The following is a 24,916-nucleotide window of genomic DNA, read 5'->3' as shown; positions in this document are numbered from 1 at the left end:
GCAGCAGGGGCAGTCACTCCCAGTCTCTCCAATTCCATTCCCCTCTTTCTTACTGAGTCCTAGTCTGCCTCAGATTAGCAACATGCCTAGCTAACTTAACGCTCAATTTCCCAAGCTCTCTCGTAGCTACAGTGTTCATGTGGCATAATTCTGACCGACAATATGTAAATAGAAATCTACTGAGAGGGGCTTCTGAAAAAGCTATTCTTTCCTATTGAGAGAGACAAACTTCTGCCCTTCCTGTCTTCCTACCTGGAACAGGAATACTATGCCTAGAGGTGTAGCAGCTTCCTTTGGAGCATGGGAAGACAGAAGTTAGAAGGAGCTGCTGGACTAGCCCTGGAAAGCCTACCTCTAGACTACTTGTTAGGTGAAAAAGTTAACCTGTTTGCCAGATTTCTGTTGCATGCAACTCAACAGAATCCTAACTGAAATAGGAGACATAAGGACGCTTAGCTAAAGAGGAGAGTGGGGTGATAGGGTGGAGGCTGGCAACAATACTGGAAAAAGGGCCCTGCAATCACCAAGAGCAGTTTGTGACTGTTGCAGCATTAGTAAGCGCTAACAAGTACCTGAGACACTGATTCTTCACGGTCCCCTGAATTGAAAAGATGGCAGGTGGAAGGGGCAGGGGCAGAGGTGGTGAGAGACCCTCCTCACCCAGGCTATGGCTGAGGGGCCACAAGAGGCTTCTGAGGAGCAGCATCACAAGCAGCACTAGTGACAAGGGTTGGGGGACGAGACTCCCAGGAACCATGGCACCATGGGGCGCTGGCCGGGTGGGTGGGGTCAGGCTGATGAGAACAAACTGGTTTCAGATCCAGGCAGCCTGGGTGTCAGTGGACACAGGGGAAACGCACACTAGGCTGAACCCAAAGGCTGTGGTGATGGGAGCCAGGAAGAGGGAGACGTGAAGGTTTGGGGTCCCCCAGCAGGTAGTAACAGAGGAGGACACACTACGACGCTGCCTTGTATATATGTCCACACCGTATTTTCTCGCACATCTCCTCACCCTCTGATCCTCCGAGCGACCCTGAGGAGCAGGAATAGAGCTCGCTGTCATGACCGAATCCTGGAGGGCAGTGGGAGCTGAGAGCCCACCACGCATCAGGCGCCTGCTGGGGCAGGACAAGCTCCCACTCGGCCCTCATAAGCCCCCGTACGGCAGCCCTCACTGGCTTGCCCAGCAGAGGAGGGCAGGAACAAGCCTGAGCATCCTGACAGGGCGTCTCTCAGAGAACACACCACAGGGTGCAGCAGAAGATAGAGCTTCGGACACAGCACAGCAGGGTTCGAGCCTGGCCAGGCCTCCGACAGCTGTGTGCCCTGGGCCACGTTACTCACCCCTGAGCCTCAGCTCCCACTCCTACCTGCCAGCTGGTAGTAGGTTTTTTCTAGGGACCAGGAGAACTGCTCTTAGTTTTTAGGGAGTGCAAGTGGCTGTCTCTCAGGATCAGATGCCGTTCTGGGCTCTGGCTAGAGTGGAGGATTTGGGACCAGTCCCTGGTTCCCATGCTGATGTTTCTTCCCAGTCGGGAGTTGTCTCTTCTGGTTGCAACCTCTTAAGGACACCAGCTGAAGGGGAGGCAGCTGTGGTTTGGTTGTTCTAAAGCCCAACCACGTCCTGTGGGATGCTTCCTATTTAGATTTAATGTAAGTGCTGCGGATCATTCCTGTGTTTTGCCAGCAGCCATCCAAGACCACCCAGCCCTGACTGTCCCATCTACAGCCAAGGTCTGCCATCCACCCAGCAGCCAAGGCTGCCCCACTCCACCACTGTTCTCAGCTTGCACAGCCGGGAGCAACCTAGGCCCTCCCCTGACACCACGGACCCAGGCCCACAGCTGGATTTTCACAGGTTCCTGCCACCCCACCCACCACCAAGCCTGCAATGAACCCTAGTCTCTGCTTCCTTTTTTCAGCCCTGGCACTAAAAATAGCACAGCCTGGCACCAGGTTTAACTTGTATATGGGTGAAAACCCTGGTTTTTGCTATTGCTCCCAGTGTTGGCTGTCTCCCCTCTCTGCCCCCAGCACTGTGCCAGAGACAAGAGCTCTCTGACCACACCACAGCTTTGCCCCACTTAAGAGGCTGGAGCTTTATACCCTTGGACAAAGTCTTATCAAAAGAATTTCTTGCAAAACCAACCCCTGGACTGCTCAGATTCTGGTGTGCACACACGTGTGTGTACACACACACACAATCCCACAGCGCTCCCACTCTAATACCCCCATCTTACCCCAAGAAGAAACTCAGTCCCTCTTTGGGGAGCTCAGGTGCAGGGCAGGGCACGACTCCATCATTTCCCATTGGCGGGTGGATTTCATGGGCAGAGGTAGTTAGGGCCTTAACCCAAAGGACCCAACGCTCTAGAGGGGCCTGGTCTGGGGCCAGAGCAACCAAGCCTCCTGGGGCCTTAGTCCTTCCTCCCAAGTTTAGTTGTCCCCCTACCCACCTCTCTGGTAGGAGCAGGGAGGGGCTCCTTTTCAAAGCAGCCCTCTGCCCGCCAGGCCAATGGGGCAACCCCTAAGTGCCTCGTGCTCCTTGAGGTGACTCAGGAGTTTCCCTGATGCCTGCTGGCAGGCCATATGCTCTGTGGGAACACTCCTGCCCTGCCCAAGGTATGAGTGGGGGCAGTCGGTGTGCCAGGGGCTGCTGGGGCCTCCATGGGCTGCATCTCCCATATGGCACAGCCTGATGGGTCTTCATCCCGTACCAGAGCCGAAGTGGGGTCACCGCCTCCATCACAATGGTACCAGTTTCCCTCACGGAGGGCTTACTACACACCAGGTCTGTGTATATTGACACACCTAATCATTACAACCCTAAGAGTCAAGTTCTGTTATTATCCCCATTTATCTGATGAGGAAGTTGCAGCCCAGAAAGGGAAAGTTAACCGGCTCAAGGTCACACAGCAACTGGATAAGCAGGACCCGAATCCAAGCAGACTTACCGAAGCCTTAGCCACTGTGCTGAGTGCCTCTCCATGGTGCTGGGTGGGACGGAACCAGCAGCTGGCAAGCCTGTGCCCAGCTGGGACTGGGACCCCAGAGGTCCAGAAGCTGCTCCTGAGAGCTTGTTTGGAGGTTCTAGCAGGGGAGTGCAGCTACTTGTATATCCCTGACTAAAGAATGGTCCTCTATCGGGGAAGGTCATCCTCTTAATTGAGCATGCAGCTTTGGGAGGGACGCACCTGGAGCACTGAGGGAGGAAGGGGACACCAGCCTACCCAACCAGATCAGCTGAATCAACCCTGGCAATTGATGGGGTGACAGATGTCACAGCCAGATTGCCCTCACATCCTGGAAGCTGCTCTTAGTGTCAGTTTGGAGCCATCATTCCTGAATCCTCTGTCTGGCTGCCAATCTCCAGCTGTTTCTGTCAAGAACATCCTGGTCAAAGCCCTTCTGAATATTCCTGCCAGAAAATGACCCCTGTGTGCTGAAGACAGCCATGGGCTCTGTCCCCGTCTCCCTCTCCAGCCCCCTCTTCTTGCTCAGTCCCCACTCACGCCATGTTCCAGCATCATTCCCTAAACAGCAAGGCTCAGGCTGGCTGAGCCCAGAACGCTGCCCCTTCCACTGGCTATAAGCCTATCCTCCTTCAGGATCTACCTGCACCTCCTCTTTCAGGAAGCTCTCCTGGACTAGCCCTGTTCTGTTCCTTCTCACTGTAACCCTGACCCAAGCCCTCCAGATCTGCAGTTACTACACCAAACTGCAATGTCTGTTGCAACGTCAGTTACCAGGTGAGGCTGACAACTCTGGCCTCGCCGTTATCAGTTTCCCAGAGAATGCCCTCTGTCTCGCTGAGGTAGGTCCCTACCACCTGCCACAGTGCCTGGCAGTTAGTAGATGCTCAACATACACTTACAGAATGAATACACTAAAAACACTAACCTTAGTCACAATGTGTTTAGTTGTAACATTTGCCACTGTATCAGTTTTCATGTATCATTGTCACTGAGATGCAACACCCCATAGAAGTTAATTCCCCAGCTTCTGTGTCAGGCCTGGGTTCAAACCCTGGCTCTGTCCGTCCCTCTCTGTGACTTGGGGAAGACACTAATCTCACACAGGTTCTCAGCCCTAAAACTGCGATAGTACCACCTAACTTGAAAGGCTGTTGCGTGGATTAAATGACCATGAGTGATTGCTTAACAGTGCTGGGTGTACAGTAAGTGTCCAACAGATAGGGACTGCGGCTGCTGTTATCACTGTTGGCTTGTCTTACGGGACTACGTGGAGCAAGTGACATTCCAGCTCTGGAAATGTGCCAGCCTACAGAAACCCCGGACCTTAACAGAGACTCTCTTTTTTTTTTTTTTTTGAGACAGAATGTCGCTTTGTTGCCCTGGCTAGAGTGAGTGCCGTGGCGTCAGCCTAGCTCACAGCAACCTCAAACTCCTGGGCTTAAGCGATCCTACTGCCTCAGCCTCCCGAGTAGCTGGGACTATAGGCATGCGCCACCATGCCCGGCTAATTTTTTTTTTTCTATATATATTTTAGTTGGCCAGATAATTTCTTTCTATTTTTAGTAGAGACGGGGTCTCGCTGTTGCTCAGGCTGGTCTCGAACTCCTGACCTCGAGCGATCCTCCCACCTCGGCCTCCCAGAGTGCTAGGATTACAGGCGTGAACCACCGCGCCCGACCCAGAGACTCTCTTAATTCCCTGCCTTGCCCTCACTGTGAGGAGACAGAACTGGCAGGGAGCTCCCTTTGTCCACCTCTTACCCGCCCATGCCGCTGACCCAGGTGCTGCCGTTTCCTCCTCCCCACCCCCCCTGCAGGGCGGATGAGGGTCAGCAGCCTCTGGTGTCCCTGGCAAGTGCTTTCAGGATCAGCAGTGCGGGAGGCCATGGGAGAATGGGGCTGGCTGACTCTCTCCCAACCTTTCCTATCAATCATTAATGCGGGTGCTGACCCACTGCCCTGGTTTTCCAGGCCAGCACGCCCGGGTGCTCTCTGCTTCGCGTTTGCCAATCCAGGTCACCCCATCCCCCTCAGAGCACAGGAGAGGCCTGTGTGGCCTTCTAGGTTGCTAGGATCACCCTAGTGGGTCACCTGAGGCCAACCCGTAGGAATGGCCACAGTTCTTCCAACTGCCCCAAGCATCATTCCCTAGGAACAACCAGTCTCCGAGAGCCAGAGAACGTCTGGAGAGGGGGCAGGGAGGGGAGGGTGTGGAAAGAGGCTGCAGTGAGGGGCCTCAGGCACGCGGCCACCCACACGTGATTGAGGGGAAAGGAGAGACATTTTTAAGAGTGCTCTGAACAAAGAAAACCCAGTAATATGCTGAGAGAAGCCAATGAAGTAAAGGAGAGGCCTGGCCGGGTCCCAGGAGAGACCCAGATCTCTCCCACTAAAGCTTTAAGAGAGCTGAGGATCCTGCACTGCTTGGAGAGGGCCTCTGAGGAACAGGTGGTTCTGCCAGCGGGCAGAGGGACAAGTTGGGGACGTTCCCAGAGCCCTTCTCACTAGGACCCCTGGGGCTGTGGGTGAGGGCACCATCACTGACTCTCTGCCCTTCTGGTCCCTGCCAGCTGCTTTCATTCACTTGTTCGACAAATGTTTGTTAAGCACCTGCTGTCATGTGCCAGGCCACATTAGTCAAGTAACTGACATAAATACTATGAACGATGACCAGGGCTCTAGAAAGGACAAATGATGGGCGTGGTGGGGGCACACTCAGAACGCATGAGTCTAGTGTGGGTAGTGGTTTTCCTGAGGACGTTACGTGGCCTTTGACCAAGAGGCAGGTTGAGTGGGGTTCCAGGGCGATGGGGACAGAGATGTGAAAAGGCGCACGGAGGGAGGAGGACACGGACTGCCTGAGGGGTGGAGAGAACAGCCGTGCAGCTGGAGTGCCCAGAGCACAGGGAGGCAAGCCCAGGTCTGTGGCTGGAGATCACACAGGGTGTCAGGGTATCAAAGGGTGAGGATGTGGGTGTTTATCCTAGGAGCAACAGAAAGCCCAGGACCCAGGAGGGTTACGAAGAGAATGGGTAGCACTTTTTCTTTTTTTTCTTTTCTTAGAGACAGGGTCTTGTCCATTGCCCAGACTGGACTGCAGTGGTGGATCACAGCTCACTGCAACCTCCAACTCCTCGGCTCCAGTGATCTTCCTGTCTCATCCTCCTGAGTAGTGGGACTACAGGCATGTGCCGCCATGCCTAGCTAATTTTTAAGTTTTTTGTAGTGATGGGGTCTCACTGTGTTGCCCAAGCTGGTCTTGAACTCCTGGCCTCCAGCAATCCACCTGCCAGAGGTGCACTTTAAAAAGATTCTTTAGGCTGCTGTGGAGGATGGCTTGGACATGATTTCTGCCAGTCTCTGAGAAGTGAGGGTAATAGCAAACCCAGCAGGGGAGTCCTGCCCTCCCTCATCTTACTGGGTTGATTACATGAGGTGATGCATGTGAAGGCACTTCCAGAACTTTAAAGGCTGTCCTACTCTCACTTGTTTTTTGTTTGTTTGTTTGTTTTTTGAGACAGAGTCTCGCTCTGTTGCCCAGGCTAGAGTGCCATGGCGTCAGCCCAGCTCACAGCAACCTCAAACTCCTGGGCTCAAGCAATCCTCCTGCCTCAGCCTCCCAAGTAGCTGGGACTACAGGCATGCACCACCAGGCCTGGCTAATTTTTTTTTTTTTCTATTTAGTTGGCCAGATAATTTCTTTCTATTTTTAGTAGAGACGGGGTCTCACTCTTGCTCAGACTGGTCTCGAACTCCTGACCTCGAGCGATCCACTTGCCTCGGCCTCCCAGAGTGCTAGGATTACAGGCATGAGCTACCATGCCCGGCCTCTTATTTGTTGTTTGAAAGGAAAAGGGTGTGAGTGGTGGTGGTGTCTAGTCCATGTCCTGTAACCACAGAGCCCCTAGAGCAGGGCCACCTTATCAGTCTCCTCCCAGTCAGCAATTCTCTTCCTAATCTCTAAAGATCTCTTTCATTTTCCATCTGCATTCCCTCCCTTTATGATCTTTTTAAAATTTTTCTTTTTTGAGACAGGGTCTCTATCACCCAGGCTGGAGTGCAGTGGCACAATCATAGCTCACTGCAGCCTCGAACCGCTGGGCTCAAGCGATCCTCCCGCCTCCGCTTCCCAAAGTGCTAGCACTGAGGGGAGAGCCAATGCGCCCAGCCTCCCTTTACGATCTTATGCTGGCTGTAGCTTTCAATACCTTCTATATACTGAAAACTCCCAAATTCATTTCTCCAGCCCAGCTTCTCTGACATCTCCACGTGGATGTTCAATGGTATTACAAGCCTGACACAAACTGAGCCCTTCACCTTCCTCCATGGTCTTTCCCAGCTCAGTAGATGAAAACTCTAACCTTCCAGTTGGTCAGGCCGAAATGTTAGAGTCAGCAAATCCTGTTGGTTCTGTCTTTAGTAAACAATCAGAATCTAATCACTTCTCACCACCTCCATTGCTATGACCCTGGTCCAAGCCAACATCATCTCTTGCCTGGATTATTGTAGCGGTATCTTTACTGGCTTCTCTGCTTCCCGCTCCCAACCCACTGCCTTCTCTCCATACAGCAGTCAGAGTGATCCTTTTAAAATATAAGTCAGATTCTGTCCCTCCTGTGATCAAATCCCTCCAAGAGCTTCCCATGCAAGAGAAAAAGCCCATTTTCTGGCTTTTTCTGGCCAAGTAGTTCTTCTGGAACCGGTGCCCCTGCCTACTACATTACATTCTGTCTAGGGTACTATGCACGGCACTTGGCCTCCTCCCGAACCCAGCAGGCCACCCTGCCTCAAGGCCTTTTAGCTGCTGTTCTCCCTAGCTGAAGTTCTTCCCCCAGTTATACCTATCTCCCCCAGTTCACTGCCTCACCCCCTTCAGGTCTCTCCTCAAACGTGACCATCTCTGTGAGGCCTCCCAGAACCCCTATTTAAAACCAGCCCAGCCTATCCTCGGGTACTTCCATCCCTGCTCCTGCTTCAAATTTCTCCATAGCTTCACCACTGCTGGCATAGTGGACATGTATTTTCTCATTTGCTTAGTGCTTGTCTCTTCTCAAAAGGATGTCAGCCCCATGAGCCAGAGATTTTTTTTTTTTTTTTTTTTTGAGACAGAGTCTCGCTTTGTTGCCCAGGCTAGACTGAGTGCCGTGGCATCAGCCTAGCTCACAGCAACCTCAAATTCCTGGACTCAAGCAATCCTACTGCCTCAGCCTCCCAAGTAGCTGGGACTACAGGCATGCGCCACCATGCCCGGCTAATTTTTTATATATATATATTTTCAGTTGTCTAGCTAATTTCTTTCTATTTTTAGTAGAGACAGGGTCTCGCTCTTGCTCTGGCTGGTCTCGAACTCCTGATCTCGAGCGATCCACCCGCCTCGGCCTCCCAGAATGCTAGGATTACAGGCGTGAGCCACCGTGCCCGGCCAAATAACTTTTTATAATTGGAAAAAAGATGTTCGTTTGCCATCTAGCCTGGAGCAATCCTGTCCTCCAAAGGCTTCAGTTTTCCAGGGGCATCTGACCCTGTTCTGCAGACCATTCCAGATTGTTCAAAGGAAGAGCTCATCAAGGTTACAATAAATGAGTAGAAATGCAGTGGAGGGCAAAACAGAGTCCAGACATGGTTGGCTGAAGGGGCACACTTGTAGTCCAGCCAGTTCTTCTGCTTATCTGCCATGTAGCCTTGGGGGAGGTGGTTCTCTTTTTGGGGAGGGCCTTCATTTTCCCCATGGGGAGGGAGTGTTGGGTGCTTCTTTCCCCCTTTTGACTCTAAAACTCTCTCACTGAGCAGACCCCAAGAGTACTACCACTCAATGGAGGTAGGTGACTCAGAGTCCTTAGCTCAGTCTCAGTGTGGGGGTGGGGAGGTGGTGACAAATCCTCAGGTGGCTTTAAAGCATTTATGTATTCTCAAGGACGAAGATAAGCCCAGGACCAGCAATTACTCACGTGAAAGGTGAGGGAGGAGGGGAGGGCAGCTGAGTTATCAGGAGGAGGAAATTGCCTTTGCTGGAAGCCTCAGGGAAGGTTCAAGGTTGAGGAGAGCTGGGTCGCCAAGATAATCTTAAAAGTAAAATATGTTCATTACAGAAAATACTTAAGAGTTCAGAGGGAAAATAAAATCAAGGGAAGAGAAGATTTTTAAACATAAAGATTGAGGGGTAGGGTGTTTTGGGTAGGGGAAATGTAGGATCCTAGGGCCCAGAGAGGGAGGCGGAGGGAGAAACAGGCCAGGGTGGCAGGGAATGGGAAAGGCTGGGGAAGCAGGTCTTAGCCAAATGTGCGGAGAACACCTGCAACTCTGCCCGTGGAGCTCACCCAACTCCTGCTTCAGTCACGCAGCATACAGCATTTCTACATGCCAGGCACTATTCTAAGCTCCTCCAGCATATTAACTCACTAAGGTTTCACAAGTGAACTGTAAGGCAGGTACTACCATCATCTTTTACAGATGAGAACCTCGGAGCATGGAGAGTGAGGGAACTTCCAAGACCTCACAGGAGCCAGGTGCCAGCTGGCCATCAGGGCAGAGGCTCTTAACCACCCACTGTACTGCTTCTCGCTTCCATTCCCCAATTCCTCTAATGCTAGAAAGTTCTTCCATATCCTGACCAATTGGATTCTTCCTCCAACTAAGTACCATTCCTGGGCCTGTGCTGCCTGGCCCCGGTCACCAAGTCTCAGCCTGCACCTTCTCCTCCCCAAAACCATCTTCTCTACGTGAAACCTCTGCCACCCCATTTTGCCATTTTACAGTTTTGTCGACCCCCTTTCTTTCTTAGTTTATCACACCCTCTCACCGTGTAGCTCCTAAAACTCCCAATAATCAAGATGAAGTTAAAGTGTGAAATGACCTGTCTCACTTGTGGTCCACTAGGACTCCCAGGGGGGCCAGCCCTCACTGCCTAGACAGCAAGTCAGGCCTCCCTGTGCTGCTTATGCAAATGGAAGGTGGCTCTTTAAATTCACCTCTTTCAAATGTTATCCTGTTGCCTCTGACCTGTTGTTAGAGCCCTTGGAGGTTTTCTAAGCCTGATTCTGTTTTCCAAAGGGCAAACAATCTCTTACCTCATACCATCTGTGAATCTGAGGAATGAGTCTTCTACCTTTCTCCCAAGTTAGTGAGGGGCTTTCCTCTAGCAGTTATCTGTTTATTAACCTTTGAAGATAAGGCCATTTAACAAATCTGAAATCTGATACCCAGCATCTCTCTCTCTATCTGGAGGTGAGAGGACAGTGGGATACAGTGTGGAGAGCACAGTGCTGGATGTTAGGACAGGTACACCCCCAGCTCTGTCTCTGCTATGCTGTGTGCCTCTGCACAACCTGCTAACTAACCTCTTTCCCATCTGTAAAATGGGAGCAACACTCTCGCCTGCCTTCCTTAATGGAGGTGGCATGGCTTAGATGAGATATTAAATGTGAAAGATATTTGTATTATACAATTTACACACCAAAATGTTATCTCTTAGAGGTAACATTTGTATCTTCTTTTATTGCTTATCTGATGTTTCTAAATTTCTTTTTGAGACAGAGTCTTATTCTGGTACACAGGCTGGAGTGCAGTGGTGTCATCATAGCTCAGTGCAACCTCAAACTCCTGGGCTCAAGTGATCCTCCTGCCTCAGCCTCCCAAGAAGGTGGGACTACAGGTATGCACCACCATGCCTGGCTAATGTTTTAATTTTTTGTAAAGATGGGGTCTTGCTATGTTGCTCAGGCTGGTCTTGAACTGTTGGCCTCAAGTGATCTTCCTACTTCAGCCTCCCAAAGTGCTAGAATTACAGGCATGAGCCACCATGCCTGGCCTCTAAGTTTTTTGAAATGAACATGTGCTATGTTTAGAAAGCAAATTTTTTTTTTTTTTTTTTTTTTTGAGACAGAGTCTCACTCTGTTGCCCGGGCTAGATTGAGTGCCGTGGCGTCAGCCTAGCTCACAACAACCTCAAACTCCTGGGCTCGAGCAATCCTCCTGCCTCAGCCTCCCGAGTAGCTGGGACTACAGGCATGTACCACCATGCCCGGCTGATTTTTTCTCTTCTCTCTATATATATGTTTTTAGCTGTCCGTATAATTTCTTTTCTATTTTTAGTAGAGACGGGGTCTCGCTCTTGCTCAGGCTGGTCTCGAACTCCTGAGCTCAAACAATCTGCCCACCTTGGCCTCCCAGAGTGCTAGGATTACACACGTGAGCCACTGCGCCCGGCTAGAAAGCAAATTTTTAAAAAAAGATTTTAAAAGCATGGTAAAAATGACTTTAGAGAACAAGATAAAGCAGAAAAAGTTGAAGAAGTCTATCTCAAGATGCAATATTCCGGCCCATCCATGTCATAAAATTCTCTGCAGACGCCCAGAGCAACAGGTGGCACAGATGCGGCACCATGGCAGGGTAGCCATGACACACAACCAGAGAAAACAGCGAGTGACTGAGCTGCATATCTGCCACATGCCTATTTTGTTAAAAACATCAACAAAGAACCACACACACTTGTCCAACGATAGAAACTACTGTGAATGAAAAATAGCCTGAGAACAAGAGGGAAGGGGAGAGATTGGCAGGAGATAAATATTTTTTTTACCTTTACACATGTCTGTAGCTTAAATTGTTTTTAAAACAAGCATCAGTGTCTTCTGTAATAAAGCTGAGTTGGAGAAGAGCCAGGAGTTTTGTAAAACTTCTTGCCTTTTCCCTAATAAAAATTCCTGGCTCTCGCTTGAGTGAAAGCAGCCCAGGAACTAAGGCAAATACTACCACTGGGTGACAAGCAAAGCTCTCCTGGTACTGAATCTCAAAGACACTTTCGGTCTTGTTCTCTATCCTCTCTTTCATTTCCAAGTGTACCCCTAGTTGAGTGCTTTCTAAGGTCCCAGATGAGGGCCTACATAACAAATATTTGAAAAGCATCAAGATCCCAAGAGAGGAAAGGGAGAACCAAAGTGAAAGAACAAATACAACAAGGATTCAAATCTCAGGGAGCCCAGGAAGACTTTTTAAACATCAAAGCACCCTAGAGATTCAGAAAACTGGCCCATGCTGTCACCTCCCAATTCTCCTATCATTCTGACAACAGCTTCAGGATTTTATGCCTGCACGACAACCTGCAAGAGCTCTCAGTAAGAAAGCTGGTCAGAAATTGCAATCTAACTCCTCAGGACTCCCAGGCAGGAGGAGATGCATGTGGGACGAGATGGGAAATGCCAGAACTGGAGTGACTTAGTGATGACACTGGCGGAATTCATTCAGAGAGTGGAAGGCCTGTCACGTCAGGTCATGTTAGACTCCTAACCAGCTCAGATCTCAGCCCCATCTGGCCAGAGGGAACAGGGGTTCCCTTCAAAGAATCAAGTAAAGCACTGCCTCTGTTCACCAAGCCTTACAACCAGTGATGGCTGTGATGATCAGGAGTCTGTCTGTAAACACTGTTTCCCTCTGGGGTTCTCCCTCCCGCGGGGCCCCCTCTGCTCCTGCCTACCTGACTGCCAGAGCCCTGAGGATCTTTCCAAGATGCAGGGTCTGAGGTCGCCATGAGCCAGTGGAAAAAGAACTTCCCAGAGTTCCCCCAGGGCCCACACAGCACAACCTGCTCCTTGCCAGGCCACTTTGGCCCCGGTCCAGAATTTGGCCCCTTCCCTGGAGGCCCGCAAAGATGAACAGCGCAGGAAGAGGCAGCTGGAACTTGAGAGAACTGACTCTCAGGCTCCCTCAGTTCTACGGCAACAAGACAACATGACCTAGACAAAGAGCACCATCTTCTGATTCAGCCGAAGCCACTGTTTTCCTCAAAACAGCTGCTCTAGGGAAGCACACCAGGGTAGCACGAGGAACAGACACCAGGTCTTTCTACTCACCAAGCGTGCAGGCGCTACTTGCCTTGGGGATTGCTGCTAACTGGGAAGATGGCAGGTTGGTCGGCTGCTGGCGGGCCAGCTCTGGAATCAGTGTCACAGCCCTCCTTTCCGGCTGCCTCCGCAAGAACCTCCACCCAAATCCTGGGGCGTCCTGAGCATGTAGGTGGTGTCTCCCCACCCACAGCAACCTGCCTGGCAAGGCTAAGCACACCTTTTCCCCATTAACGCTTCCTGTCTCCCCCTCTCCCTCCAGGAACCTGGGCAGGCTGAGGCAGTGCCTTCCTCAATGCGTCTGAACTGTCCCTGGGGTTCACAGGCCAACGGGGGATCCCAGGCACCAACCCTGAGTTAACATGAGTCAGGGCCAGGTATGTGCAGCCTGCACTTCCCTGTCTGGGCAGGTAGAGGCTGGAACGGTGCCAGTAGCTCACCTCTGTGACACAGGCACAAAAGCATTTGTTCCAAAGGTGGCCGAGAAGCGTCCAGTAGCCCACCTCCCAACTGCCCGAGGTGCCGGGCCCTCCTACGGGGCAGCCTGCCATGCGCAGAGAAGGAACCTAGGGGAGAGAGGTGCCTCTCTCTTTCCTCTCACCTATCAGAGCCTACAAGCATTGGTGTTCTGCTTGGTTCTGAGCACTAGTAAGTACCTAGTGCTGGTACCACCATGTTGATGACCAGCCACCTCTCCGGAGGCAGCTTGGCTTAAGGACAAGGGCAGGGCTTTGTTCCCAAACAGAAATGGGTTTGAATCCTAGTGCTGCCACTCGCTAGCTGAGTAGCCTTGGGCAGACTGCTTCACTTCTCTGAGTGCTACTTCCTCATATGTGCAATCGCATGCAGCTCATCGAGATGAAGCAACTTGCCTACGGTCAGGAGGAGAGATGGCTGCAGAGTTTGGTCCTAAATCCTGGGATACTGGCTCCCAGAGCTTGTCTGACTTCACTAGGATGTTTCTCAATAGCAGCTGCAACTGACAGAAAAACAGTGGTCGTTTTTATAAAATGGGTGTCAAAAAGTCAGTGAAAAATTCCTTCTGAGAAGCTCACTTCCTTAATACAAAAGTAGCCTTCACAGTTGTCACCTTAACCAGGTGACTAGAGGTAGCATCACCTTTACAGGGGCAAGAACCACCTGACGGATGTAAGCAACAGGAAGCGCACATCATTTGTGTGGGTCCCAACAAGAACGGAAACCCAAACCTAACCACACGGAAATGATCCAGCAAACAGGGAATGTGGATGATCCCTGACACACTGTCAAGCAGATGCAGCCAACTGTCTGCAAGCGGGGATCTTAGTGAAGGAAACACAGAAGGTCACCGTATTATTCTTTTAACTCTTCTCTAGCTTTAACCTTTAAGAATAACTTTTAAATATTAAATATTTGTGGTATTATACATAAATCATTAAATAATTTTTATTTGGCATACATTTTGTGTTAAGGAATTTCAACATTTTCTACTATCAAATGTCTATATCAGGTAGAGATCACTTTTACATGCTAATGAAACATATAATCTTGTCACAATATATTGGTCCCTAATAATAATAATAAACCATGTGTTTAATATCTTTTTTTTTTTCACAGAAATGCCCCTGAAATTTTATCACAGAAAAATAATTCAGTTTATCATTATGGTTACTCCTTATTTAAAAATTCATGAAGTGTTATTGAAGACACAGAATAACCTATGATTTTGGGAATTCCTAGAATTTCTATTCCTTGTTCCTGAATCCTTAAAGTTAATAGCTGTCGAGAATTTGGAAGCACCAGAGAGTCCTGACCGCCAAGCTTTGTGAGGACTCCCCATGGCAACCTTCCACCCTCCTCCAGCCAGAGAACCCTATTCAAATAAAAGTCATTTATGGGATTGATCTGGGTACGGACTATGTGCAAAAGCACTGGCCTAGACCCCTATGGGGGAGAGGTGCCAAAAGGAGTAAGACACACCTGCCCTTGAAGAGGACAAGTGTACAAACAAATTACATAAGAGAGAACACACAAGAGGTAGACGCTGCAGAGGAAGAAATATTTCTAACTCAGGAGCAGCAGGGACAATTCTGGAGTAGGTGTTAAGGCCCTTTTTTCGGCTGGGCCAGAAGACTAGGAAAGGCGCTCCCAGGGAAGGCCAGGGTGAGACAGGCAAGACAGCGGAGAATGCACCTGGGAATGGCGAGCTGTCTGCTTTGGTTGGAGCATCCAGTTCTCTGAAGAACAGATAAGGGGCCAGGACATGGCTGATCTTGAATTTCTAGTTACTAAGAAGCATAGACTTAATTCTGAGGCCAGGCGGAGGGCACAACCAAAGGGGTGCTTGGTTCCAATGACTGTAAGAGTGGAGAGAGGCAGAGAGGCTCACTAGGGGGCTTCAGAAATGACACAGTGAGAGAGAATAAGGGTCTGAAATCTCACCTCTCATCACTTCAAAACCCTATACTCTGTTCACCCTGAACTTTCCAGCACACCAGGCTCTCTCTACCTCTGAACCTCAGCAGAGGCTGTTCTTTCCACCTGGGGCACCTCACTCCCTTCTTAACCTGATTTACACCTATCTCATCCTTCTAATCTCAGCCTAAATATCACTTCCTTAGACAAGCCTCCTGTAATGCGCTCCTAAAGTTCCTGTATTTCCCCAGTCATAGCTTTTTCCATACTTTCTTGCTATTGTATTTTACTTATTTATTTTTGGGATGCGCTATTTATTTATTTGTTTGCTTGCTTTATAATTGGGATAAAACATACTCATGGTGAGAGTGTGCAGTCTGCACTAATCTTAAGTATATATAGCTCCATGAATTCTTACATTTATATTACTACAAAACCATCACCCAAGTGAAGATAGTCAACATTTTCAGCATCCTAGAAGGTTCCTTGTGCCCCTGCCCAGTCAATCCCCCGAGTGAGAGGTAATCACTCTTCTGACCTGCATCACTATCAATTATTTAATAGTTTTGCCTGGCTGGAGTCTGAGAGCCCACGGGGAACAGGCCCTGAGTGGTACCTGCTACCCTCTGGCCCCCCACAGTGCTGGGCACAGAATGGGCATTTAAAAGCCTGCTAATTGAATGACCAGACCAGGGTGGTGGCAGAGGGAATGGAAGAGCTCCTGGGGTCACCAACCTTTCACCATGTGTTCGCATCTCTGTGCCCATGTTGCTCCCTGCCTGAAATGCCCTCCCGTTTTCATTCATCTCATTCCTACCTTCCCCTCTCTTTAAAAAAAGTTTGGCTCAAGTTTCCCTTCTGGGAAATTCTCCCCTTCCAGCACCCACGGCGTCTGCCACCCTCTGCAGATGCTGCCTCCCATGTTCTCTCTGGGTAGATGTGTGTGCACATCTAGAGCCTGCTCCCCATTCTCAAAGGTGAGACCCTGTTTTAAGTCTTCATTAAATCAGTACCAATCCCCTTCACTTCCTCATTGTTCACAGAGTATCCTTTTTTTTCTTTTTTCTTTTTTTTTTTTGAGACAGAGTCTCGCTCCATTGCCCGGGCTAGAGTGCCGTGGCGTCAGCCTAGCTCACAGCAACCTCAAGCTCCTGGGCTCAAGCAATCCTCCTGCCTCAGCCTCCCGAGTAGCTGGGACTACAGGCATGCGCCACCATGCCTGGCTAATTTTTCTATATATATATTTTTAGCTGTCCATATAATTTCTCTCTATTTTTAGTAGAGACGGGGTCTTGCTCTTGCTCAGGCTGGTCTCGAACTCCTGACCTCAAGCGATCCTCCTGCCTCGGCCTCCCAGAGTGCTAGGATTACAGGCATGAGCCACCGTGCCTGGTCTTTCCTTTTTTTTTGAGACAGGGTCTTGTTCTGTTGCCCAGGCTGGAGTGCAGTGGCAAATGGCGTCATCATAGCTCACTGAAAGCTCAAACTCATGGGCTCAAGTGATCCTCCTGCCTCAGCCTCTCAAGTAGCTGGGACTATAGGCACGTGCCACCACAACACCTGGCTAATTTTTAAAAATTTTGTAGAGGTGGGGTCTCGCTATGTTGCCCAGGCTGGTCTTGAACTCCCAAGGGATCAATGTTTAATGGTCAATAAATTTTATAGTAAGTAGAAGTTGTATTTTTCACGTATGATTAACACTAGCACACCAATACTCCTGATTAATCCATGTGGATAAAACATTTATACCCATTTTACGGGACGCAGTGGCTCCCTAAGAGGGAGCATGTGTCCTTTCTGCCTTTCCTCCCTTCTTCCTGCTTTCTTCCTAGAAAGCTGACATGATGGCTGGAGCTCTCGGGCTAACGATGGCGGAGCAGAGAGACCAGCCCTAGATTGTCCCCCGCAGATTTCTTTTTCATGATAGACGGTAAACGTCTACTGGTTTATAAGCCAATGCTATTTCTGGTCTAGCTGCCCATTGTAATCCCTAATTGATTCAAAAATAAACCAATTAAATTTTGTTTTCTTATATTACTCATTGTTTGACCTACATTCACAAAGCCAATCACTACCTCCAACCTCTGGTCCTTGTAACATAATGATAATTTGCCCTTAATTACTATTCACTGGGAGGTCGGGAGGATGGAAGGACATAAGCAATAGAAGGAAGAGGTTGTTCCAGGTGGAGAAGGACAGGCTGGAAGGAAGATGAGAGACAGAGGCAGGAGTGAGAGCAGGAAAAGCGGGGGCAGGGATGGGAGGAGATAAGGGGGGAGTACAGGTAGGAACAGAGGGCAAAGGACTAGAGCAAAAGAGAGTGGGGGTGAGGGGCAGGGCAGAGACCATGGAGGGATGGGGTGGGGGAGACGGGAAGGGGAGTGGCGTAGAGGCATGCTGCCGCAGCAGTGACTGTCATCATTTAGAGGACACTGGCTGCAGGCTGGGCATCAAGTGCGGGGCATGCGACACGTACTCTCCCTGGTGCTCACCCTCCTGAGGTTAGTATTACCATGCCCATTTTACAAATGAGATATCTCATGCTCTGAGATATAAGTAAGTTTCTCTCAGTCACAGAAAGTGGCAGAGGCAGAAGAGTTTCTTCAAGTCTCCTTAAAAGAGAGGTGAGACATCATGCTTCTGTCTTTCTTTCCCTAACCTATTGCCTGGAATGTCGTGTGATAGCTGGAACCATGGTGACCTTTTTGACCATGAGAATAGCAGCCACACCCTGATAGCAGAGCAGGAAACTGGAAGGAGCCTGGGTTGTTCATGACCTAGGAGATTTTCCACAACTGCCTGGGACTACAGACTACCTAACTCAGTTGGAATCCTCATCCGCAAATCCACCCACAATTGCTTCAGATCTTAATTTGCTACATTTCCCTCCAATCTTCAATAACAGATTCTAAGACACACTCCCAGAGGTTCTGATTCAATAGTCACCTTGAAATATATTTTCCTAGAAAAACAGAAAGTCAGACTCATTAAAAAGGCAAGGAAAATATCTGAGAGTCCCTAGGACAAACCCTGATACTTCAAAAGCACCAACTGCTGGTGACTTGCCCCTAGGAGGCCTTGGAGATCAGCAGATGACACTGTAAAGTTAATGTCATTATTTAGAGAAATGGAAGAAAGGAGAAGTTCTTAAAGACTGAGAGAGCACATTTGGGGCCATTCCTCAGAAACAGATAAAAGGTGGTCTTAATAATTTTATACCAATCTGTAACAGTGCTGGCAAGTCCTCCAAGTATTTAATAAAAATAAACCAAAAGTCCAAGCCTCAGAAAGAGTATACTCCTTTTGAGCAAAAGCACTAGGATCAAAGGGACAGACTTGCACACAGTAACATCACACAGAATTGCTGTCATGCACCGCTGGCTGCAGCTTCCCATGTGCCAGGAATTCTCCCCAACTAGACTGAAAGCTCTTCTCTCTAAGAAAAGGAACTGTGTCATTACTATTTCAGTACCTTCAGCAATAGCACTCAGCACAGTCCTGAACTCAGGTGCTTAACACATGAGCACAGACATCAGGAAGGAACTAACAGGATTCATGTGTTGGTCAAAGCTGTCCACCAAGCCCTACCCCTGTGCCTACCTCTGAGTTCAAGCTGATTCCTGAAATTCTAGCCAAGGGGATTGAGAATCGGTGCTATCACTGTTCATCACTCCCATGAGACTGCTGTCTCACAGGCACTCTGGGGATGCTGAAAGGTTCCATTCCCTTCTCTTCTGAGACTATTCCTGTGATAGAGTCCCAAGAGTCCAGAGAGTTCAGGTGAAGCTGAGCAGGATGACACAGGCTGCTTAGCTCTGCCCGGGGCCTATCCAATCCACCCTTTTTAGCTGTTTAAATGTCAGTGGGGCAGAAACCTTCACAGGGTTGGAAGTGGTGGGTGACACTCAGCTCTAAACACCAGGTAGTCAGCATTCACACCCTGTTCTCCTTGGAGGCCCTCTGACATGCAGAATCATCTACTCCTAAAGCAACTGTCCCTTTCAGAAGTGTAGTCTTATTCTAAAATTAAAGATTCTCAGGGCCCACTGGGGATTACAATTAGTTTATATTCCTCCACCTGGTGCTCAGAGAAGCCAAGTTTGGGAATGGAATGTGGGGCATGCATTCTTAAGGCTGAAAAACCGCTTTAATTTCTAGGGGTTAGTGGCCTTTTCTGGCCACTAGCTTGCTTCAAGTTTCTGGCACTCTCAGCTAGACTGAGAATTGTTATCTTGTGTCCCAGCCACACTGATTGACACCTCCATTAACCTGGCACAAAACTTGCCAAAACACCAAACTTTCCTGCTGTCACTCCCTGCATATGTGTCCCATACCACTCCCGGTCCTTGCCTTTATTCAACCAGAGAAATGCAATGTAATTCAACTCAACCTACAACACTGAGTGGCCACCTAATGACAGGCAGAATGCTAGGAGCTTCAAGCACCAAGAAAAACAAGATCCTGCTCTCAAGGGGCTCAGAGTCTGCTAAAGAAAGGAGACATGTAAACAAGCAGTGGCAGACACAGTGATAAAATTACTATACACTGAGACCCTGAGCACAGAAAGGGTAAAGTCCGTTCTGTTTGGAGAGATCAAGGAAAGAAGAAGGGGAGACGGGCACTTCCAGGGAAGGACAAGCACGTGCAGAGACCAGGAGGGTGGCCTGCTAGAGACTGCAACCACAAAGGGAGTCAACAGGGATTAGGTTTACTATATGCCAGATGCTGCCATTTTGTAGACGAGAGAACTGAGTCACAGAGGAGATAAGTAATTTGTCCAAAATCATGTTACAGAAGGACAGGTTCCAAACCAAACAGGTAGACTCTAAAACCTGAGTTTTTATACATCATAGTACATGGTATGCAAATAGTTCAGTCTGCTAAAGTGTAAAATTTAAGAGCTAAGTTTACAAAGGAGAGGTAGACGGGCTGGATCATGAAGGGTTTCATCACACCGTGCTAAGAATTTGAACCTGAATTTTCAGCAGGATACTGGAGTGAATTAATGTGAAAGAGCTTCCCCTTCCCACTACAGTCACCTAGAAATGCTAGATAAAATAAACCAAATGTGAGGTTGACTGGGGTCAGCCAAAAAAAAAAAAAAACCAACCAAAAAAAACCCACCAAAATGATATATCCTTAGACATACAGCCAAACTTGAAAGAGAAATGCCTTATTTGCCAGAAATGACAAGAACTGAAACATGAACAGTGAGTGGAACTGACACCACAAATGACCTGTGGACTTTTGCATCCACATATGAAGTGGTTTAATGCCTGGCTGTAGTTTTGAAACCCAGTATCAAGATGAGAGCCGCAGAGGGCTGCCCAGTGTAGGAAAGCAAGAAGCTATTTCTCCAAGGCTCTGTGCAGGGATGGGTGGAGTGGGAGGTCACCCTCTCTTAAACTACTAAGCTAGTCCCACCCAAGGCTATGAATCTGAATTCACACTACCAGAGTGGTGAAGGGGTGCCAGACTGAAAAATGAACATAAAACCTGAGCCAGGACCATTTACATCCCCGTCAGAAGCAAACAAACTGCTCTGAGGTACACTTCCACAGCCCAGGGCACAGGACTCACCAAGAAAAACTCAATCCCTCCTGAAGATGAGCTCACAACCCAAAGTTAGAAACCACACAAGGAAATAAGCCACCAAGAGGGACAAGCATCAGACACAAAAAGAGAAGTATCATCCCAAGAATTAGAAATAATAAGATAATCTTAACAAGACTATAAAATAAAAACATTTGGATGAGTAAAGAGATAAAGAAGCACAGAAAGAACAAATACAGACATTGGGTGGTAGAATGGTCAACCTATGTCTAAAAGTAACTCCAGAAGCCAGAGAGAGCCAAAGAGGTAATAGCTGAATATTTTCCAGAATTTAAAAAGGAATTAAATGTAAGAGAGTAACACTAGGGGAAGCTGGGTGAAGGGATACAGAAACTCTCTTTAAAACTAAATTTATCTAAAATCATATTAAAATAATTTTTTTTTTTTTACAAATGAGTTTTCAGCTAGAAGTAGCACACCAAATCCTGAGCAAGACAATGGAAAACAAATCCATACTTATTTTCAAATGGTTCTAAACAAAAGTATATAGAGATAAGGAAATATATTAAATGAATGTAATTAAGGAGAATACTTACTATTCGTTGTACTATTTTCACATTTTCCCTAAGTTTGGCATTATTCAAAGTAAAAAGATGGGGGAAAACGGAAAATGTTGGAGTAAGAACAGAAATAAAATGTATAATTTTCAAATGAGTAAAGGGAATAAAGAAAAATCAATCAACCCAACAAAGGAAGGAGGAGAAAAATAGACAAAAAGGAAGATATATGGAAAGTATTACACTAGAAACATAATACAATAATATATTTAAGTCAAATTCTAAAAATGTAATTGAGACAGATTGTCAGATTTGATTTAAAATTTTAAAATCCAGCCACATTCCGTTTATGAAAGCAACTCCTAAACATGATGACACAGAAAGGTTGCAAATATGAGGCTGAGACAGCACTATCGCCATTAGACTCGAAGGCAAAAGCAGTGGAGATATTAGGGAGGAAAAATGAACAAGATTTGGTGACTGATTAAAAGAGGCATTGAAGAGAAATGGAGGGTGACTGTCAGGTGGCCAGGAAACGGGGATGCTCCCATTAAGGTGGGGACCATGGGAAGAAGAGCAGATCTGGCAGGAAAATAAAAGGGGTCATGCAAGGACATGTTGACAACAGCTTCAGGAGCTCTGGAGACCCCTAGGTGAAAATGTCCTGTAAGCATAATAGTTATAGTCACCAGGTCAGTGGGTTATTCCTGGGTTTTCCAGAGAAGGTTCTTAACAACACTCAATATTAAGAATGTACATATTTTTTTTCTTTCTAAAAAAAAAAAATCCCAAAACAACCAGACCCCAAACCCCTAGTCCCAGGACTAACCATGACCTTTGCAGTAAACCTGTGTTTCCCATCTATGCCTGGCCCACCTAAGCTCTGCTTCTGCTGGGTGGCGTGAGAGGTGGTGACAGACTCCAAGAGTGGCAGTGCCTCAGGCTCCTGATGCCACTTCGGGGGCTGTGTACAGAGTGGAAAACCTCTTTGGAAGCAGCAAGCCCTGTGTCTGTGCAGCCACAGGAGAGCAGACTCACCAGCAGCAGAGGTCAAGTGCCAGGGGTTCGCTATCAGCACGTAGACCACTCCCACTGGCTGAATCCCAAGGCTCAATTCAAGTAATCAGTGGGATACTGACGGATATGATAACACCAGAAAGACTAGGACACGCCCCGCATGAGAAAATCCAAGAGCCATGGAGTCCAAAGAACAGAAAGCTCCTCTGTGGAGTTTAGGGATAGAATCAAGAAGTCATGGAAGAGGCAACACTGGAAATATTCTTTCTCTATGTCTCCTTCTTACACAATTCCAGGGGTACCATGACTCCTGCAGCTGCCCGGTGGCTCAGGACATCAGTGTATTTACCACTCTTCACAGTGCAAGCTGGTCACTTATAATAATGACACCTAATATTTATTAAGTGTTACAAAGAGTGAGGCATGTGTTGAGTGTTTTATGGGCATTCTTTCATTTAATTCTCTTAATTGCCCTATAAGGTATTGCTATGGTTTGAATGTGTGCCCCTCCAAAATTCACGTTGAAACTTAATCCCCAGTATTAGAAGATGTGGCCTTTGGGAGGTGATCAGGTCAGTCCAGAACTCCACAATCATAAACAGGTTAGTGCTCTTATAAAAGGGATCCAAGGAACTAACTAGGCCCCCTTTGCTCTTCCATCCTGTGAAGACACAGCGTTCACCCCTCCAGAGGACCCAGCGACAAGGTGCCATCTTGGAAGCAGAGAGCAGCCTTCACCAGACACCAATCCTGCTGGCATCTTGATCTTGAACTTTTCAGCCTCCAGAACTGTGAAATAAATTTCTTTTATTTATAAATTACTCAGTCTCAGGGTATTTTGTTATAGCAGCACAGATGGACTAAGACAGGTATACACCATTGTTATTCCCAATTTACAGATGAGGAAACTGAGGCACAGAATGGCAAAAAAACATTCCAAAGATCACTGACGTAGGGTCGTAAAGCTTGAATTTGAAACGTAGGTCTTTCTTCCAAAACTTCAGGAAAAAAAAAGAAAGAAACCTAGGTCTAACTCCAAAGCCCACACTCTTAAGCACTTGGCCATACCACCTCACATACACACATATTCTATGTGCCCTCCTAGACCACTAGCTCTATAATACACTGTTTTAGCCCCCTCCATGCCCAGCTCCAGGGCAAACCGTGGACGGATGAAGAGAGCTGTGGCAGGATGACACAGGGGTAGGCTGGATTTAAGTCAAGTCCTAGGCTTGCTCAAGCTTGGGATCCTCCACGTGTAGGCTGAGCAATCTGCCTGGCCACTGAATCTCTCTGATTATAAAGCTAACAGTGCCAGGCCCAGTGCTAGACGCTATGTAATCTGATCCTCACAACAATCCATTAGCCTCATTTCCACATGAGGAAAGTGAAGCTCAGTGGGGTTATAATCTGCCAAAGGCCCTTGGCTAATGAGTGACAGAACCAGGATTCAAACCCAGACCCACCTCAGGGACCACACTTGTAGCTGCTGTGCACACAGCCTTGCACGTTTCCTGACCTAGTAGTTAGGGGCGAGGGAAGGCAGTGAATCCTGTCTTTGGACTTGGGAAGATCAAACAGAATAATAATAAACATGTAATTACTGTGTAGACTGGAAACACTGTCACTATTTCATTCAGGCGAGGAGAGGAAGCCCAGAGCCCAGAGAGGAAGACAATGAGCACAGGTTCGCACACATCTGAAGCACAGGGAAGAATCCCTGTAGAGCCTTTTCCCAAATGAGGTCATGTTAACAGGTGCTGGGGATTAGGACTTGGACAGATCTTTTGAGTGGCCACCATCCAACGCACTACAAGCAGTAAAATCATAACAGTGGGGACAAATGCTCGAGAGAACGGTAGAAACAACCTGTGTGTGGCAGAGGACAGAGGGGGATTAAAGCTGTCAGTGAGGCTCCCGGGAACTCAGAGAACAAGTGATTATGAAGAGAAAAGAGATGCACCAAGAGCGCAGACAAAGGTGAGCAGCAGGCAGGTGGACATGTGGACCACTAACGGTCAGGAGAAAAGGATTTGGGGCAAGAAGTTTAGTATTTGGTATCTAAAAGAGGAGATGGTCACAGCCACAGGAAGGGACAAGCATGTGCAGAGAGAGGGTGAGAGAAGCGGAGAGAGGGCAGAAGCCTGAAGAACGCTCCCCCTCAGGCAGTGGAAAGAGGAAGAGAAACCAGGGCAGCAAAGGCACAGTCAGAGAGAGGGGAACGGAGGCCAAGGGAGAAGAGAGACATTTAACCTCCTAGAAAGCAGCGGCCAGTCTCTTTCTTCTGCATCTTTCCAGAGTTTAACAAGGTACTAGGCATAGAGTAAGCACTTGGTGACTGCTAAAGTAATGATAAAACAATGAACAATTATGTGAGAGAGACCAAACATACAAGAGATTTCTCAGATGCAACGAAAGGAAGCTAAAAGCATGTGTAACCCTTGAGATCTTGGCAGTTACAAGAGGCAGCATCTTCTGACAGAGTTGGGGGCAGTAGGGGATGTGATAGGAAAACCATGAGAGGGGAACACAAGAGTGACCAGGCAGCTGTTGCTGAAGAAGGTGAATTCCAGGGCGCATGT

At 48.3% G+C, this 24,916-nt stretch overlaps 1 protein-coding gene across 3 annotated transcripts in view; it reads right to left on the bottom strand.

Annotated features, from left to right (window-relative positions):
* The window catches only part of PPARD (peroxisome proliferator activated receptor delta), a 69,409-nt gene that overhangs the window by 18,104 nt on the left and 26,389 nt on the right, over positions 1-24,916 (bottom strand). Inside the window, exon 1 of one of the 3 annotated variants that reach the window (XM_045543568.1) lies at positions 8,923-9,290. The exons of the other annotated variants lie outside the window; for them this stretch is intronic. The gene's annotated coding sequence lies outside the window, so the exon portion shown is untranslated. Of the gene's footprint in view, positions 1-8,922; positions 9,291-24,916 lie in introns of those variants that run through there. 3 annotated transcript variants of the gene reach the window in all.

This window comes from Lemur catta, chromosome 2 (genome assembly GCF_020740605.2).
Source record: "Lemur catta isolate mLemCat1 chromosome 2, mLemCat1.pri, whole genome shotgun sequence".
Taxonomy (NCBI): Eukaryota; Metazoa; Chordata; class Mammalia; order Primates; family Lemuridae; genus Lemur; species Lemur catta.
Note: the sequence above shows the minus strand (reverse complement) of the source record. Positions and strands in the feature narration are given on the sequence as shown.